This window comes from Mesoplodon bidens (assembly GCF_964165515.1).
Source record: "Mesoplodon bidens genome assembly, chromosome: 9".
Classification (NCBI taxonomy): domain Eukaryota; kingdom Metazoa; phylum Chordata; class Mammalia; order Artiodactyla; family Ziphiidae; genus Mesoplodon; species Mesoplodon bidens.
Window position 1 is genome coordinate 62,289,637 of NC_138166.1, and position 19,826 is coordinate 62,309,462.

The window sequence follows — 19,826 nt, forward strand, 5'->3', positions numbered from 1 at the left end:
GAAGGGAAGCCAGAGCAGCCAGGGACCCTATCCCCACCCCTTCTCTGACTGCAATAAGAAGGTGGTGACACCTAATGTGGATCCAGAAGCAAGAAGAGCAGCCTGGGATTAAGTTCCAGCTAAAACCCTGTTGCCCAGAGAGGTATCAGGTCTTGCCCAAGGTCACAGCCAGTTAGTTAGTAGCAATGGAGTTGGATCTTGTGCCTGGGACTCCTCTTTCTAAACCTAGTCTCCTATCCTCCCTGCTCCCCATCTTGAAGGTTTCAGGCACTGAACTATGAAGCAAGACAACTGTGAAATACACAGAATATGAGGTTGGAATGTGTGAAGGGAGAGGGACTTTATCAGGGATTCCTCAGCTGGCCTGGGATCCAACCTCCCCTGCTCCCTCAGTGCCCAGCACTGATATGACTCTTGGCACTGTCATCTGTGAAATGGCATACAAATACGTATGCGGGAAGTAGTACTGTCACGGAGGTGGCTTCCAGATTGACAAACCCCAAGGTGGGAGGAAGAGGAAAAAAGGTTTTAGAATGCTCAACGGGCATTTAAATCAGAGGATGAACTGAAGTGGGACAGCTGCAGGGCCAACACAGCTCTCTGTGCTTGGCATTGTCTCCTGTGAAGTGGGCAGAAGCTGAAGTCCTAGGCCCTGAGCTAACATTACGTGGAGGCAAATGCACACCACGATCCCCATGCCATGCAAGGACCATCAGGAGTGTCCTCTCACCTCTGCTAACATCAGGAACCCATCTTCTCAGGGCACACAAAAGGAAAGCAACAGTGTCCCTCAACCCATTTGTGTGTATGGCTATATTAACTTCTTTATCATTTTGAAGTGCTTTTTACTCTTTCCTTGCTCACTTGATGGACAAGTAGAAATCCTCTCTCTGGGCAAAGGACCTTTTAGAAAGGGAGCTCCCTGGGCAGACATTTCCTATTCTTGTACCTTGACTCGATTTTCCTGCAAACCTGACATAGGCATCATTAGCAATAATGTAACTGTGGGCATGGGAGGAGGTGAGGAAGGAGGTATTTTGGACCTACTTAGGAGTACACACTCCACTTGACTGTACCCACTGGGAAAATATTTACATAAACATAAGACTTTTGAATGGGATGGTAAAGAGCCGCTACCCTAAACCCTCAGAGTGCCCTCTGACACACTGATTGACCTAAACCTTTCCCCAGGACACACACACACACACACACCACACACCCTCCTCCAGGAGGGAAGCTAAACTCAACTAAGAGTTTGATTGTTGACACTGCTGCTGATAATCAGACTCTCCCCAGTTCTCCTGTAAGTGGGAAGAGGTGAGCCTGAAACAATCTTCCCTGTTTCCTTTTCTGCTTGCATTAAAAAAAAAAAACCATTATCGAAAGCTAGAGCTTGGTTAGAGGAAGCTGTTAGAGAATATGCCAGCTGTAGGTGATGTCATTCTCATGCCCTTGCCTTTCCTCTTCCAGGTCACTGACCTCTTCCATCAGGGCAGGAGCGCTCCTATCCAGCCAGACTTCCACCAGTGGGTGGTCAGCAGAGTGTGCGTTGAGGGGCCTTGGAAAGATCTGATTCACCCATGCTACAAGTTGAGTGACTTTGGATCTTGGACATTCTACCACTGACAGTGTTGAATATTACCTGAAACACTGAAGGTGGAGAAATCCCCTGTCCTTTCATGTCCTGGAAAATAGCTTACAACCAAAAAAACCACCCTTTCCCAGATGACTTAGATAACACTCAATGATGTCCCTTTGCTTACCTATGACAAGGGTAGACACTGACCCTATAAATTCCCATTCTTTGCCTCATAAATGATTAGCTGAACTGTTTCATCCACACTGATCAACTGGACAAAATGCTTGCTAACCAAACTGTGGGTAAGCTTCTCTCTTTCCTCCAGGCCTCTGAACTTTGGCTCACTCTCAGCCTGAGCCAGCATACAGCCCTTCCTGAGAATTGAATTGGACACTAAAATTTGAATTTCATACAGTTTTCACTTGTCACAAAATACTATTCTTCTCTTGATTTTTTCCCAACCATTAAAAAATGTAAAAATCATTCTTAGCTTTAAGAGTGTACAAAAGCAGGCAGCAGGCTAAATTTGACCTGTGAGCTATAGTTTGCCAACCCCTGCTCTAGATATTCTAATGAAAAAGTTTATTGTGGAAAGGAAGAAAGTCTCCCTGGTGAAGTTTTCGGATCTGTGTGATTGGGAAAGCAAATTTACCATTGCTGAGATCTGTTTGGGGACAAGATATTCCGTTTCTTTTAAAATTTCAAATAACAATTTTTTTTTTTTTTTTTTTTTTTTTTGCGGTAGGCGGGCCTCTCACTGCTGTGGCCTCTCCCGTTGCGGAGCACAGGCTCCGGACGCGCGGGCTCAGCGGCCATGGCTCACAGGCCCAGCTGCTCCGCGGCATGTGGGATCTTCCCGGACCGGGGCACGAACCCGTGTCCCCTGCATCGGCAAGCGGGCTCTCAACCACTGCGCCACCAGGGAAGCCCTCAAATAACATTTTTAAAGGGCTTGAGATTTTTCTTTTTTTTCAAAAGGAGCAGGGCTCCCATAGGTTGAGAAACATTCCTCACCACAATCACCTCACACCCAATAAGATGGCCACTATCAAAAAAAACCCCATAAAATATTGTATTTTACAATATGTCCTTGTATTGGCAAGGATGTGGAAAAATTGGAACCCTGTGCACTGTTGATAGGAATGTAAAATGGCACAGCTGCTGTGGGAAACAGTATGGCAGTTCCTCAAAAAGTTAAGCACAGAATTATCATGTGATTCAGCAATACCAGTTCTGGATATGTACCCAAAAGAATTGAAAGCAGGGTCTCGAAGAGATTTCCCTGTTCGTAGCAGCATTATTCACAAAAGCCAAAAGGTAGAAGCAACCCAAATGTCCATCAATAGATGAATGGATAAAGAAAATGTGGTAAACACATACAGTGGAATATTATTCAGTCCTTAAAAAGAAGGAAATTCTGTCACACGCTATCATGTGATGACTCTTGAGGACATTATGCTAAATGAAACAAGTCAGTCACAAAAGACAAATACTGTAAAATTTCACTTTTATGAAGTACCCAGAGTTGTCAAACTGATAGAAAAAGAAAGTAGAATGGTAGTTGACAGGGGCTGAGGGGAAGGAGAGCTAGGGAGTTGTTTCATGGGTATAGAGTGTCAGTTTTGCAAGATGAAAAAGTTCTGGAGATGGGTTGCACAGCAATGTGAATATACATAACACCACTGAATCGTACACTTATAAATGATTACAATGGTAAATTTTATGCTATGTGTATTCAACCACAATTTTTTAATCCAATTATCTAAAAGGAAGAAACAAACGAAGAAAGATGCCCCCAGAGTAACAGAGAATCAACCTGTGCCTCCTTCTAGGTGATAAACTATGAGTATATGAAGACAGCTATTGTGCTCCCACAACCCTTCTCTCTGTCGAGCCAACTGCCCGCTTCATCAGCTCATCCCCATATGACAGGCTGCTCAGACCCTTTGTTCCCCTCCATTGTGTTCTTTTTAATGCTCTCTAGTTGTTGTTGTTGCTGGGGGTTGGGGGTGCTGAATTCCAAGACAGAAGACCATGATCCACGTGTGGTCTAATCAGGATAGAATGAATACTTTGGAACTGTTTCTTCCTATATAATCCAGCAGACCCTGGACTTCCATCAAAGTGTTCTGAAAATGCCATCTACTAAAACCCCAGGCCCATTTTGGGCAGGCTTCTTTCCCCGTTTGGTACATGGGCCTTTAAACCTAAATGAAGAATTTTTAATATATTTCTATTCTGATTAAGTTCATGTCTTGCCCCAACTGTGTTAAATTAAATTAAACTGAACCACTTCTAAGAAGCAAAGAATTTTAAAAAGTAAAGACAAAAAACCAGTAGATTTCATGGTCTAAGTAAAAAAAGACCAAATCTGAAAGTCACATGAATCTCCCTTCCCAGCTTTTCAACTGTTCTTCACATAATAAATTTCAACAACTGAGCTTTCTTAGATCAAGATTGAGACAAAAATATCACATACATGGCAAATCAGTTTCGTTTAGTGTGCCTGCCTTTGATTGGTAGTGGCTGCCTGCAGCACTGTGTTTAGCAGGAATCTGGAGCCACAGTGAAGGCATAGCAGGGAAGATGCAGGGATAGATTTAAGGTGTCTGTCAAAGACAGAGGTAGGGAGAGAGAGGCAAGTATGCCACTAATTTCCCAGCAAGGCGCCATGGGTTTCACTGTGGTTGAATTTCTGCCAAAGGTCCTGTGATTGAAATCTAGAGGCTGTTAGCAGGGAGTGGTTCAATTGCTCTTGTCATTACCCTGTGGTAGGAAATAAAGCTAGAAAAGGAAACATAATATCTGTAATTCCCTCAGACTCTAAAGGACATCTGCACTTACTGGGCTGGTTATTCTGTTTCGTTCCCTCCCATCCAGTTCTGAGCCAGAGTCTAAAACAGAAACAGGAAACATAATTCTAAAGGAAGCCAAAGACAGAGAAGACATCATGATGTTATTTTTAATTATCGATAATATATAAAACATATGTATGTTAAAATATTCTTTCAATTTTATACGAAATTTGTATGTGGTGTGTGTGTGTGTGTGCATGAATCTAGCCTCACTAAGATAAAAAGACATATACCTTGTACCATATACCATATACAAGGACATATAAAATCACAGCAGAAATACATAGGAAAAGGACTGACGAGTCTCAATATCATCTGTACTGCCAGCTGTTATATTTAAAGATATTCAGAGTATTTTTATGAGGCAAACAATGGCCCCTGAGCCAAATGTGGTCTGTCGCCTGTTTTTATACAGCCTGTGAGCTAAGAATGTTTTTTATTTCTTCTAAATTGTTGGGAAAAAATAAAAAGAATTTTTCATGATATGTGACAAGTATATGAAGTTCAATTTTCAGGGTTCATAAACAAATTTTAGTACTGGAACAGACCAACACTCATTCCTGTACATGTTATCTCTTGTTGCTTTTGCTCTGCAACCCTCAAGTCGAGTCATTTTGACAAAGACTGAATGGCCCACAAAGCCAAAATATTCACTGTCTGGCCATTTACAGAAAAAGTTCTGAGGGAAAGTGGCCATGATCATGTCCAGGACTTAGTTTCTTTTACAGATTCAGCATTGAAACCTCAATTTTGGATCCAAAAGTAGGTAAGATTTCAAGCAACTTGGGGTTTGTACTTACCCATGTAATTTTATTATAATACATCTTAATCTAAAACAATTTATAAATAATAGATCAGTCTGAATGTTTTGATAAAATATTAAAATACAAATGGTTGTTTTAATTAATATATTAAATATTAAAATTTTATTAATTAAAATATTCCATTTAAGTATTTAATTTTAAAAATTATGATAACAACCATTTTCTTTTTAAGTAGTAAACAGCAAATAGCCTAACACCTGGCATATACTGGGCATTCAATGAATGTTTGTTGCATTTAATTAAAATAAATCTTCTATTTCAATTCATTAAATAAAGCAGATATTCCAAAGGCTATTATTTTCAGAGCCTGCTCTAGCAAAGGAGTCAGCCACCATCACTCATGCTTTGGCAGAGACTCAAAGTCAGGCAGAGGAGTGGAAAAGCCTTATGGTGGAAAAAAGGGAAGACCTGAGGCATGCCCTTGACTGAAGGCTGTTGGCACAGGAAGCTGCAGGCAGGCTAACTAGAAGTGGAGCACCTTATGTGATTAGTTAGGGGAGCATATTTGGCTTTCTCCAATCGGTCCGAAGTTGAAAGTAGGGGCAAAAATTAGAGAAGCTGTCAGTTGTTAATCAAGTCTTGACCATTTTGGGCCAGTTGCTATGGGAGTTGTTTGGTTTTCTGGACTGGTTGCTGTAGATAGAAAATCAGAGTTATATTTTCATATATGGTCTATTTGTATATTAGTCTGTCAAATGCAAAAGACTAAAATTCACTTCAATCCCACAAACATTTACACAACCACCATCTACATGGCAGGAACTGCATCGAATGCTAGGAATAAAAAGATGAAGAGGACGTGGCCACGGCCCTACACTGAGGGGGAGGGCCTATAAAAGAACCTATTAGGAGAACAGTCCATCCCCTTATCTCTTGCAGACATGAATTAAAGCTTTTCTTAAATGAACTATTGACCTAGAACCCTCCAAAAGAAATTTCACTGCCTTCACAGTAATGCAAGACCCTTAGAGTTAGGAAATAAATGGTTTTCATATCTGTCTAGGTGTCAAGACAATATTCTCAAAGCTTACCCAGCAAAATGAGAAATCCATGAAATTTCTTTACTTAACATTTTTTTTAAGTTCTGCCATTTTTTCAAATGAAGTCTTTGATTCACTGTTGCTTCCACTCTCACAAACCAGAAAAGTGAAAACTCTATAAAAATTAGACTAAGCTAAGGTGTACCAGCTTCCCAAAACCAGTCTGTTGATTTTTTAGAAACATATTCTTGAATATTGAATGGTACCAGCCAATCAGCAACTGTTATACCCCTCTGTCCCAATCCCAGTTTTCTACCTAGAGCCCTGCTTCTCCCTCCTCACTGTACTTAGGGCTGCTCCCTTCCTCTGTTCTTCTGGGATCTTACAAGTCCTGCTGGGTTCACTGAGGCTTATCAGTGGCATCCATCACTTCTGCCTCATTTTATTGGCCAGAGCAAGTCACACAGCCAATACCTCCACCTCCTCCTCTTCCAGCCCCCTTTCTCCCACCAGTACCTCCCACTGATCAAACACAATGGGAAGCCAGAGGACAGGAGCCTGTTGATGAAGCCTCCCAAACTAGGGTTGCCAGGTTTAATAATAACAGTAATATAATAATATACAATGGAATATTAGCCATTAAAAATAATGAAATCATGCCATCTGCAGCAACATGGATGGACCTGGAGATTATCATACTAAGTGAAGAAGTAAGTCAGACAGAGAGAGACAAATAGCATATGATATCACTTATATGCGGAATCAAAAAAAAGATACAAATTAACTCATTTACAAAACAGAAACAGACTCACAGACTCAGAGAAAGGAACTTATGGTTACCAGGGGGGAAGGGGAAGGGGGAGGGATAGACTGGAACTTTGGGATTGACATGCACACACTGCTGTATTTAAAACAGATAACCTCAGGAATTCCCTGGAGGTCCCGTGGTTAGGACTCTTGTGCTTCCACTGCAGGGGGCCTGGGTTTGATCCCTGGTCCGGGAACTAAGATACCGCAAGCCTCGTGGCGTGGCCAAAAAAAAGTAAAATAGATAACCAACAAGGACCTACTGTATAGCACAGGGAACTCTGCTCAATATTCTGTAATAACCTAAATGGGAAAAGAATTTGAAAAAGAACAGATACATGTATATGTATAACGGAATCACTTTGCTATACACCTGAAACTAACACAACATTGTTAATCAACTATACTCCAATATAAAATAAAAATAAATAAAAAATACAGGAGCCCAGATATATTTAAATTTCCGATAAACAACAAATACCTTTCTGGTATAAGTATGTCCCAAATATTGCATGAGACACACTTATACTAAAAACCTGTTTGTTTACTAAAGTTCAAATTCCAATTAAACTGGGCCTCCTGTATTTCATCTACATCCCAGGGCACAGAGCAGGATAAAGAAGAGTAGAGCTTCCAGTAGTGGTAGCAAGTCCAGCCGCTTTGGCCACTGTGTGGGTCACTGCAGCTTCATCACTCACCCTGACTGGTCCAAGGATAGGAACTTCATCATGTCCAATGCTGGGACTGTGAGATCCTTTACTGGGACGTGGCTGGAGGCTGTAAGCTGCTGAGGAATCACTATGAGAGCTGAGACCGGGAGTGGGCCACCTACACCTGCGTGCTGGGCTTCCATGTCTATGGCATGTGGCCAGATGGCTCGGATGGAACTGACATCACTCCCTGTGCTGCTCCCACAACGAGCGCACGGTGACTGTGTCCGACGACTTCTGCCAAGCGGACCTCTTCCTGTACCTGTGCGCGTGCACCAAGGTGCCGAGCCTCGTGGACTGGGGTCACGGCAGCCACGTGACCAGCGTCCGGTTCACGCACAACGACTCGCACCTCGCCTCGCTGGGCGGCAAGGACACCAGCAGCTTCCAGGGAGGAATGCTGGGCGCTGGGGACTTGGGGCCGGCGCCCACTACGCCCTCTCGAACCCCCTCCCTGTCCCCTGCTTCCTCTCTCGACATCTGACAGCTGCCTAACGGAACGCACTAGCCCTGCAGCCTGGCCCCATCTCACCCAAATCCCCCAGGACCTGGCCGACCATGTCCTTGCATTTACCTGGAGGGGGTGAACGGCACCCCTGCACACACTGTATAGACTCGCTAGCTGAACCGGGCAGCCCCAGCCTGGGCCCTGATTCCCGGTATCTGCTTAGGGGCGACAAACTAAAAGCAAAGTTTAAAAAAAAAAAAAAAAAAAAAAGAGTGGAGGTGGATGGCCGGGGTGGGGAGAGAGGGGGGCACAAAATAAGACTTCAGAACAGCGCGCATGTGCCTTTTGTTAATAATCCTATTCTACCGGTTTCCCTTTCTCCTTGTTGGTTCTGAGTTTCTCAGGTCAGCTTTTGTTTCTATCAGTACTAACTAGAGTAAAATACCAGTCATGGCCATGAGAAAGAAATGCCTCCCCACTTGCTGATGACAGAAATCTCCACAAGCTAGGCCTCTCCTCCAGCTGCAGAAAAGCAGCGAGGACTCTGTCACAAAATTGCCCTTGCAGGTGGTTTTTCTACCAAAGAAGTCGTCTAAGACACCCCGACTATGAAAGTAAACTTTCACCTCATAAGTCTGTCACTTTACTTTCACCTCTTAAAGTCTGATCTCCTTTCTTAATAATGTATTGCCCTTGTAATGATATTTAAATTGATATTTTGTTTTCTGGAAGGTTCTGGAAGGTACAAAATGTGGAAATTTTCTCTAAGCTGGGAAAAGATTGACGGCACTTTCCTTTCCTCCCACATGCACAAGCTAAAATCAAACCTATGACTCTGGCTAGATTTTTTTACTTAAAGAGTTTTAACATCTGTATCAAGATTAGAATTAATAATAGTATCTGTCTCACTGTGAAAGTTAAACGGGCTAATGCCTGGGAAGTAGTTAACGATGACACATAATAAACTCACTTATTTCAGACTGGCTATCGAACTCTCAAACTAAGTTTGTGCACCTGTGCATTAGAACAGAAACTCAGAAAGTGGAACAAACAAAACTAGGAGGGACATTACACATGGCCAGTGTGGGGCAGGCCCAGTACCCAGCCCTGGGAGAGAGAGAAGCCAGGTGGAGGAGCCTAGTCCCCAGGGCCTGTCTAGGCTTCATCAAGGGCATGAGTGGGCCCCAGCAGGAAGGCAAAAATGGTGACCGGGAGGCTATAAGAAGCTGATACATAACAAGGACAAGCCGGCAGGCCACATGTGACAACAGGAAGTTGGGCCCCTTCTCCTCTAAAATAATTTATATGATTACAAGTTATGTTATAAACTAAAACTGATTTTTAACATTCTGCAATGTCTTTGCATCTGTTAGCTTGTATTACTCTTATTTTACCATCTTTGGAGCATTTTAAGGAATTTTAAACAAATTCATCTAATGAGTCTTCAGACAATGTGCTTAATAACAATTATGATCATAGACAGCCTTCCTTAAGCACTTTCTATGTGTTGGAGGATATGTTAAATGCAGCACTTAGCTGATTGTTCAGAGCAGGGCTTCTGATGATGTCCAAATTCAAAGCCCAGCTGCACAATTAATAGCTGTATGATGTTGGGAGATTATCTCACCAATTTTTTAGGTTCTTCATCTGTGAAATGGGTGAAGATAATAAGAAATTTGCCATCGAAATCTTTATACAAAATGCTGGCCCTAGTACATATCAACACCTGTTAGCATGTCATCACTGTATAGTCATGTCATCATTATAACAGCGAGGTCAAGCTTGGATTAATCCCATTTTATGTTCAGGGAGGTTAAGCTACCTGTCCAAGTTTATGCAGGTTCAAATCTAGGTCTTTCTGACTCAGACCCACGCATGTTCTTAACCACTGTGCTACTCCCACCATTTATTAAATCTGAGCATTTTGAAAATGACAGAATTGTTTTAGATCTGTGCGCATTTACTTTGTCTATTTTTTAACATTTGAAGAAATTTTTTTGTCAGTTTGTCCAAAGGGCTATTTATTCAAAATGGAACTAGGGTCACAACAGACTATGAAGCCATGGCCTGACAAACAAAGGACCAATCACCAGTTCTGCTGTATGAAGGGGGGCTGGGCCCCAGCAACCAGGGGGTGCCCAGTGGCATCCTAACCAGGACAGGAGGTCAAAGCAGGAGAAGCAGCAGTGCCCAACTGAGACCAGGGCATTTACACTTCCTCTGGTCCCCACAGTAACAATTAAATACATGTGTGATTATCCAGCAACTTGGAAACTGTGAGATAGATATGTTAAATGACTTACCCTTTAAGTAAATGCGGCAGCAGGACTTGTACTAGAGCTTAAGGTGTGGGGCATGGAGTGGAAGAAAGGAAAGGGCAGACCACACAACAGAGAACGCCTCAGAGGTGACCAAGGTGGTTGCAGGTGGAGCACTGCATCTACACCCATGAGCTGTGGGGAACTCCTGGAGCTTTGTCTAGGTTGAAAGGATCTCAGCCAAAGTGGAACACACCCGGGTCCAGTTGGAGCATGAGCTGCCTCTGGGGTCTCCCTCCAAGCTAGGGGCTGCTGCCCCAGCCGGCAAATGCAGTTCTTAGAGGAAGGAGGAAGGGAGTGCAAATGAAGGTAAAGTAAGGAGAGAGACAGCTCTGTGGGGACCAGACCCCAGTGTGATGCCTAGCAAGCAGAGCAAACCCAACATGACCCCAGAGCATGACCTCAGTTCTGCAGCTGTCTCAGGCTGCAACTTGGAAACTCCAACTCTGCACTGCAGGTGAAGACAGTGAAAAATCCAACTTCATTTAGCCCATGAACAGAGTAGGGGAAAATACTTGGGTTCTATATCAGCTGGGCATAACAGGAAAACCTGACCAACAGTGGCTTGCTTAACCACAAATGCACTGAATCGAGAGACTGGAGATAAAAGCTTGTCAGGCTTTGCTTCCTCCACCCACCCCTAGCTCTGGGGCACAGGAGCATCCCCTCCTCCCGGCCCAGGTTTCCACGCAGCCCGGGTGGGTGAGCTTAGGGGGAGGGTGCTACGCTGTTGGCGATCAGGCTAAGCCTTCCTGTCCCTGCCTTATCCAAAAGGAAAGGTTCCAGCGTCTTGCGAGCCTGGCGCCTCGAAGTTTCATTGACCCCCTGGGAGTGGCCAGCATTATGCTAGGCCCTGGCAATCCGACTACAGACAAAGCAAGTTTCCTCCCCTCTTAAGGAAAAGTCCCCTTTCACCCCGCGCCTCCTTGAAGTTGCAGCTCTGGGTTCCTACTTCCCTACCTAACGAAGTTTCATCCAAGAACAGGCTGTCAGTGGCTGCAGCTACCTCATCTCCCACCACCTTTTAAGAATTTTTCTTTAATTTAAAAAAAATGTAGAGACTTCCCTGGTGGCGCAACGGTTAAGAATCTTCCTGCCAATGCAGTGGATATGGGTCTGCATCGATCTCTAGTCCAGGAAGATCCAACATGCCGTGGAGCAACTTAAGCCCTTGCGCCACAGCTACTGAGCCTGTGCTCTAGAGCCTGGAAGCCACAACTATGGAGCCTGCGTGCCACAACTACTGAAGCCCTCGTGCCTAGAGCCCATGCTCCGCAACAGAGAAGCCACTGCAATGAGAAGCCTGCGCACCACAACGAAGAGTAGCCCCCACTGGCCACAACTAGAGAAAGCCTGCGTGCAGCAACCAAGACCCCACACAGCCAAAACTAAAATAAATAAATAAACTTATATATTTTTAAATGTAGAAAAGTAAAACAAAGCAAAACCACAAACATATTGATTTATCTCATCTAAGAAAATATCTGGAGATAGGTAGTTCCAAGATTGTTCAGCTTTTCTGCACTTGTGTTGGCCTTCTCAGGATCACAAGATGGCTAACAAAACGCCAAGCGTTTTGTTATTATGTGACTGCATAGTCACATAATAACAACCCAAGCAGGAAGGAAGAGGACTGGTGGGAAAGAGCCTTCTCTTAGTACATAGCTCTTTTCTGTTAGGCAAAAAACTTGTCCCTAGAAATCACCTAACAAATGTCCCCTCCTACATCTCACTGGCCAGCACCAGGTCATATGCCCAGTTCCCTAAAACACTAGCAAAGAGAAATGAGAGCCCATGATTAGCTTAAGCCAATCCTGATTCCTCACCTGGGGCTGGGTATCGCCTCCCAAACAAAATCGGGCTTCTTTTAACAAGACTAGGCCAGCAGCAGTGGCTCCATCTCCTACTCCCATCCTACCCATTACCCCTCCCCAAGAAGTCAGTCCTTGATTTATCAAATCCATTTGGCCTACTCACAGAAGAAAAGAAGAGAGCTCTTCTTAATGAGTGCGGAGGCACTTTGTGTGAAGGCCAGTTTCTGCTAATTATACCACGGAAGTTCTTGCCACAAACATTACCAATAGCACCCAGGTGGTGTGGCTCTCCATGGGAAGGCTCTGCTTTCCTCACACCCAAGGACTCAGTACTTTGATACATCTCAAAACAGACCAGTTCCTCAGCAAATTTACTGGTCATGGACATTTCACTGAAGAGTCCATAGAAGCAGACACAGAAGAGTGGGGAACCTCAGTGCACAGCCCTTCACCCCAACAATGCTCCCTTGAAACACCTCTCCAGACCTACCTCCCTGGTAACTCACCACCTCCCCTCTGCCCTTCCTTCACACACCCTCCACAGAAATTGCCCTGAGTAGTCTCTCTTGCCTTCAGCCCACTTTATCCACTCAGCCAAAGGCCCAACAGCCATTCCTGGGTTTGGAACCAAATATTATTTCTCAAGCAAAGCAATTAAAATTATTCAGTATTATAGATGTTGATAAGTAGGATGAGTAGGAGAGCAAGGGATAAAGGGTGGAGATTAAGCCGAGTAATTTCTGATAGACAATATTGCAAAGACAGCATTTATTGTTATATCTTCCAGCAGGTGTTTGTTTTTTAGGTCACCTAAGAGTAGCTAAGTTCTACAATTAAAATTCCTGGGACTTCCCTGGTGGCGCAGTGGTTGGGAATCGCCTGCCGATGTGAGGGATGCAGTTTCGAGCCCTGGTCCGGGAGGATCCCTCATGCTGTGGAGCAGCTAGGCCCGTGCGCCACAACTACTGGGCCTGAGCTCTAGAGCCCGCAAGCCACAACTACTGAGCCCGAGTGCCACAACTACTGAAGCCCACGTGCCTAGAGCCCGTGCTCTGCAACAAGAGAAGCCCATGCACCACAACGAACAGTGGCTCCCACTCGCTGCAACTAGAGAGAGAGCCTGCATGCAGCAACAAAGACCCAACACAGCCAAAAATAAATAAATAAATATATTAAAAAATAAAAAAAATAAAAAAATTCCTGTCTCTGTGAGATGAAAAAATATACCCAAAGCAAGAACAAATCAAAGTCAGTTAGGGTTGTCATACCTTATTTTCATTAGCCCTAATTTCATGTTCAAACTTTTTTTTATACGTGTGTGTGTGTGTGTGTGTGTGTGTGTGTTAAACATAAAGAAAAATTAGCCAAATGGACCCAATTCCCCAAACCTATCAAAAGCTTGCTATGGTGAAACCAATTTTACAGGCGTCTGTCTTACATAGACAGCCAATTATTGGGATCTCTCTAGAATCCTGATTGTACCTTAGGGCTTGCCATGTTTCCTTTCCCTCTGTTGAGATTCAGGCAGAACAGGCAGGGGATAAAGTATATGAGGTGCTCAAAGAACTATTGACTTTAGTCAGTTGAGAGCTGAGGCTAAGACAGCTCACAAAGGGGGTGCACTTGCTACCTCACTGAAGATAGGAACTGTGGTTGAACAGAATCGCTGGGGCCATTGATTGAGAATTTTTCAAACAGTGAACTTGGCTCAGATGTACCCTTCCTGGTTGCCCTCTAGGAAAGCTGCTCTCACCCTATTTCAGTTTCAGTTTCCCTTTGCTGTATGAAACACACACATGCACACATGCAGCAAAACTTAGCAGCTTAAAATTATAACAATTTATCATTTCTCCTAAGTCTGGAAGACTGTGTCTCAGGTCACTCGTGCAGCCTACATTCAGCTGGGAGTGGCAGGAGCCCCAGTTCTCCTCTACATGGCCTTTCTTTTTCATGTGCTATCTCCAACTCTGGCTCCTCCCAGGTGGCCTCTCTCCAACAGGGAAACCTAGACTTCAATAGAGCATGGTAGTTGGGTTCCAAGAGAGAATGTTCCAGAAGACAAACCCCAACACACAACCGTGTATCCAGCCTCTGCTTATACCACGCCTGATAATGTCCCATTGGCCAAAAAAGTCACAGGGCCAGTGTGGGAGGAGACTCCACAAGTGGTTCACTGGAGGCCCTGTTGAAACTGTCTACCACAACCTTAAGGCACCAATTTCTGTACTTACCTCTCTTTGAAGCATAATACTCTTTCTAGACAGGACAATTGTGAGACCCTATGGGCTAAAGATTCTGAGTCAACAGAAACAGTGCTGTAACAATGAATAAACAGAATTGAGTTAAAGAGGATTTTAGAATATGTGTTAAGATTTGGTACTCGGTGCTACCAAAAAAAATCATATTAATAAGGGTCAGTGAAAATATAAATCAAAAGCATTTAATCAGAAAGTTTAAAATTTTTTTTTTTTTTTTTGGCTGTGTTGGGTCTTCGTTGCTGTTCATGGGCTTTCTCTAGTTGCGCTGAGCGGGGGCTACTCTTTGCTGCAGTGGCTTCTCCTGTTGCGGAGCACAGGCTCTAGGCACACAGGCTTTAGTAGTTGTGGCTCACGGGCTCTAGAGCTCAGGCTCAGTACTTGTGGTGCACGGGCTTTGTTGCTCCTCAGCATGTGGGATCTTCCTGGACCAGGGCTCGAACCCGTGTCCCCTGCATTAACAGGCGGATTCTTAACCACTGCGCCACCAGGGAAGTCCCAGAAAGTTTTAAATTATTGAGTCTGGAAGGTAGTGGGTGTGCCTAATTGAAACTTGTCTTCAGAAATGCTTCTCTGATCTCCTCTTTCCTTAAGTTAGTACTTAATTCGTCCATTTTGTTAATCTTTAAGTGTTTATGAAGCACCTGGCATCACTATATGTTAAGGCTTTGGGCTGGGCCCTACTCCATCTCCCACCTTCTCCTTTCTGGACTCTGGCAGTGGCCCAACAGCTGGTCTCTCCACCCCAACCACATGTGTTTGCTTGAAAACACAAATCTAAACCCATTTTGTTTCTGCTTTGAGAACCTCTGACACTTAAAATTTAAACCCTCTAAAGTGGATTTCAAGGCCCTTCAGAACTGAACTCTCATCTATTTTCTGTTAAAGTATCATTTTTCATAAAGGATAAAATCATGACTTAGACAAAAATAAAGTAAGCACATGTCAAAGATTTTACTTAGTCATGAATTAATGAGGAACTTATAAGGCATTAAAACCCAATTCAAAGGAGTGTCCACAGAGCAGACACATACATAGGCACTCAGAAATGCTGAAAGGAATTCGTTAACAGATGCAAAACTAGATGCTTCCAGCTGTAGGGTTTGGGGTGTTGAGGAGGCAGGGAATCAATTGCAACTCTGCCAGACAAAATTTGTTTTCATTTCTATAGACAAGAATCATTTGCATTGCTATCAGAGTTGCATAACTTACAATGTGTAAAAAAGGTCAAAGACACTGAAAGGTGCAGACCACTATAGAACCAGATGATATGGACGAGGGCACAAGTCAATGCCCAGCATTCTACTGATATGACACCTCGAAATCTTTTCTTTTCCTTTCCTATTTCAAAGTCTTTGACAATTTTTTTACACTTTCCAGCCTTGGCAGCAGTGCCTCTAGCCCTCCACTCTAAACTGTAGCCATACTGTGTTCCACATAATTACTCTGGAAAGCCCCAAGCACTTCTGACCACATTCCTGGGCATTTTCTGCATCCTCTGCATGGAGTGGACCCATCTTTATTTGGAGATCTATCCATACTTTTTTTTAAATTCCACATATACGTCCTTCTACACCAATAATAGGTCAAGCAGTGAGGATTCAGAAGTGAAGAAAACATAGGAGGTCCCAGCCTAGACTGGGAATTGTACTTTGGGTGTTGCTGTTTACCTTGAATCATCCGGACTTCAGGAAATACTCTGATGTCTAACCATTGTGTAACTGTGAGGGGTGATGGGGCTTCCCTTGCAGTACACGGACATTTCCGCTGTTGATCATTCTGAGTTAAGAGGAGCCCTCAAAGGAGACTGAGGAGGAACATTCAGAGAAGGAGTAGGATCAGGACAGACCAGGACAGGCAACCAGAGGAAGTTGGATGGTGGTCAACAACGCAACCACCATGGAGAGATCCAATAAGAATACGATTAAATATGCCCATGTGTTCTAGAAACTGCCCTTTGCAGAGTGTTTCAATGGAAATATGGAAGCAGAAATCATATTACTCTGGCTATAAAATGAAATTGGGATATAGAATTTTAGAGATTGGCTGTGGTTTTTTCTTTCGAAGGAATACAGATTCTCTTGTGGAGCTAGAAAGTGGAGGATCATGGGAAGAGGAAGTGTAGTGTAGACTAAGTCATCCCCCAAAGGAAATCAGCTATACTGCGATAGAGAAAAAGCACTGGATATGGAGGCAAAAACTTACGTTCAAACCCTGATGGGCTTCCCTGGTGGCACAGTGGTTGAGAGTCCGCCTGCCGATGCAGGGGACATGGGTTCGTGCACCGGTCCGGGAAGATCCCACATGCCGCGGAGCGGCTAGGCCCGTGAGCCATGGCCGCTGAGCCTGCGCGTCCGGAGCCTGTGCTCCGCAACGGGGAAAGGCCACCACAGTGAGAGGCCCGCCTACCGCAAACAAACAAACAAACAAACAAAAACCCTGGTTACAAGATTCGGGGCTTGTTTTGCAATCTCTTTAGACCTTAGTAAAACTGGAATAGTAATACCTTGAAATATCTTTCGATGACATAATCTTTATAAAAGAACATAGTACAAAGCTTAATACAGCCTATCTGCCCAATGTGTGTTATTTAAAGCCTCAGCAGAGAGAACAACTACTGCCCTAGGTAATCAGGTCAATAATCTTGACAAATACCCATTGCATTCCTTGAGGTTTTTGTTTTGTTTTGTTTTGTTTTTAAATCCTGTCTGAGTGGGGTTTCAGAAGTGAAGAGTAAGGGATTTCCCTGGTGGCGCAGTGGTGAAGAATCCACCTGCCAATGCAGGGGACACATGTTCTAGTCCTAGTCTGGGAAAGATCCCACGTGCCGCGGAGCAACTAAGCCCATGCACCACAACTACTGAAGCCCACGTGCCTAGAGCCCATGCTCCACAACAAGAGAAGCCACTGCAATGAGAAGCCTGTGCACCGCAACCAAGAGTAGCCCCCGCTCACCACAATTAGAGAAAGCCCATGCACAGCAACGAAGACCCAACGCAGCCAAAAATAAATAAATAAATAAATAATTTTTAAGTGAAGAGTAAAAGAGCACACTGTCCAAATGCTTTGAACACTTTGTTAATAAGAGTTTGTTTCAGGATCTGTTTCTAAATAAGGACCTGGGAGATGATCCTGCTTTGCTCTGATTTACCTTACTGAAGCGCAAGGCCCAAGAAAGAGATCCCAGAGCAGACCCTAGAAACCAGGTCTCCTGAGAATTTTCCACTGCCCTTTCCACCTTACTAATTAGACCCCAGAAAGATTCTGTGATGGACTCGAATGGGAAATATGAACAGCTTCCTTTTATCACCAAGGAGACAAAGCAACAAAGAACCAAAGCATCTTGCAGTAGAATTGATACAAACCCCATGCCTCCTATGACTAACATTCCACCCACCACCCTCTCCCAAACCCACCACTCCCACTCCCCAGAGGAAGAATTAACTACTTAGAACAGATGAGTTTAGGTTTCTCTTCTGTCCTAAAGAGGGGAAAACAACTTCACTTTCTCTCCTCTAGACAGCATCCTAACTTGTCTCCACTTAGCCACATAGCTCAGGATAAAAGCTTTTGAAGTTAATGATGCTTTTCTAAGAGTAATTTCTTCTGCTCTAATCACATGCTAGTTCTTGCTGCTCACGGGGCTCAGCATTAAGATTGCCTAAAGGAATCAGCAAACTGCCCGAAATGCACTGCTCTCAAGCTCTCAGGTTGCTTAATAAACGATGATGAGTCACCCTAAGCCAGATAGTCACCTCACACATCTCTTAAAATGTGAGCTTGCACATCGATATGCTCTGTAGGATGCAAATCAAAATATGGGGCTGATGACTTCCCTGGTGGCACAGTGGTTAAGAATCCGCCTGCCAATGAAAGGGACAAAATGTTCAAGCCCTGGTCCGGGAAGATCCCACATGCCACGGAGCAACTAAGCCTGTGTGCCACAACTATTGAGCTTGTGCTCTAGGGCCCACAAGCCACAACTACTGAGCCTGTGCTCTAGAGCCCGCATGCCACAACTACTGAAGCTCATGTGCCTAGAGCCTGTGCTCCACAACAAGAGAAGCCACCACAATGAGAAGCCCATGCACTGCAACAAAGAGTAGCCCCTGCTCGCCGCAACTAGAGAAAGCCGGCACAGCAACAAAGACCCAATGCAGCCAAAAAAAATAAATATATACATATATTTTTTAAAGAGAGCATCTGGGGCTTCCCTGGTGGTGCATTGGTTGGGAGTCTGCCTGCAGATGCAGGGGACACGGGTTCGTGCTCTGGTCTGGGAGGATCCCACATGCCGCGGAGCGGCTGGGCCCGTGAGCCATGGCCGCTGAGCCTGCGCGTCTGGAGCCTGTGCTCCGCAACAGGAGAGGCCACAACAGTGAGAGGCCCGTGTACCGCAAAAAAAAAAAAAAAAAAAAAAAGAGAGCATCTGGGACTTCCCTAGTGGCACAGTGGTTAAGAATCCACCTGCCAGTGCAGGGGACACGGGTTCAAGCCCTGGTCCAGGAAGATCCCAAATGCTGCAGAGCAACTAAGCCCACGTGTCACAACTACTGAGCCTGCGCTCTAGAGCCCGCGAGCCACAACTACTGAAGCCCACGCGCCTAGAGCCCGTGGTCTGCCACAACAAGAGAAGCTACTGCAATGAGAAGCCTGCGCACCGCAACGAAGAGTAGCCCCGCTCACCACAACTAGAGAAAGCCTCACGCAGCAACAAAGACCCAATGCAGCCAAAAAAATAAATAAATAAATTGAAAAAGAAAAGTGGGCATTTAAAAAAAATATGGAATTCAGAAAACTAGGGGCTCAGATTTTTTAGAAACCTTTCTGCTCATTTTTTTAATGGATAGGAAATTCACAAAACATACAATTAACCATATTGTACAGTTCAGTGGTATTTAGTATATTCACAACATTGTGCAACCACCAGCTCTCTCTAGTTTCAAAACGTTTTCATCACCCCATAAAAAACACCCTGTACCCATTAGGTAGTCACTCCCCATTCTCCCCTACCTCATCCCTGATAACCTCTAATCTCTACAGGTTTTCCCAAATCTATGGATTTCCTTACTCTGGATGTATCATATAAAAAAAGTCATGCAATATGTGCCTTTTGTGCCTGGCTTCTTTTACTTCACATGATGTTTTCAAGGTTCATCCATGTTGTAGCATGTATCAATACTTCTTTCCTTTTCATGGCTGAATAATATTCCATTGTATGGATATACCATTAATT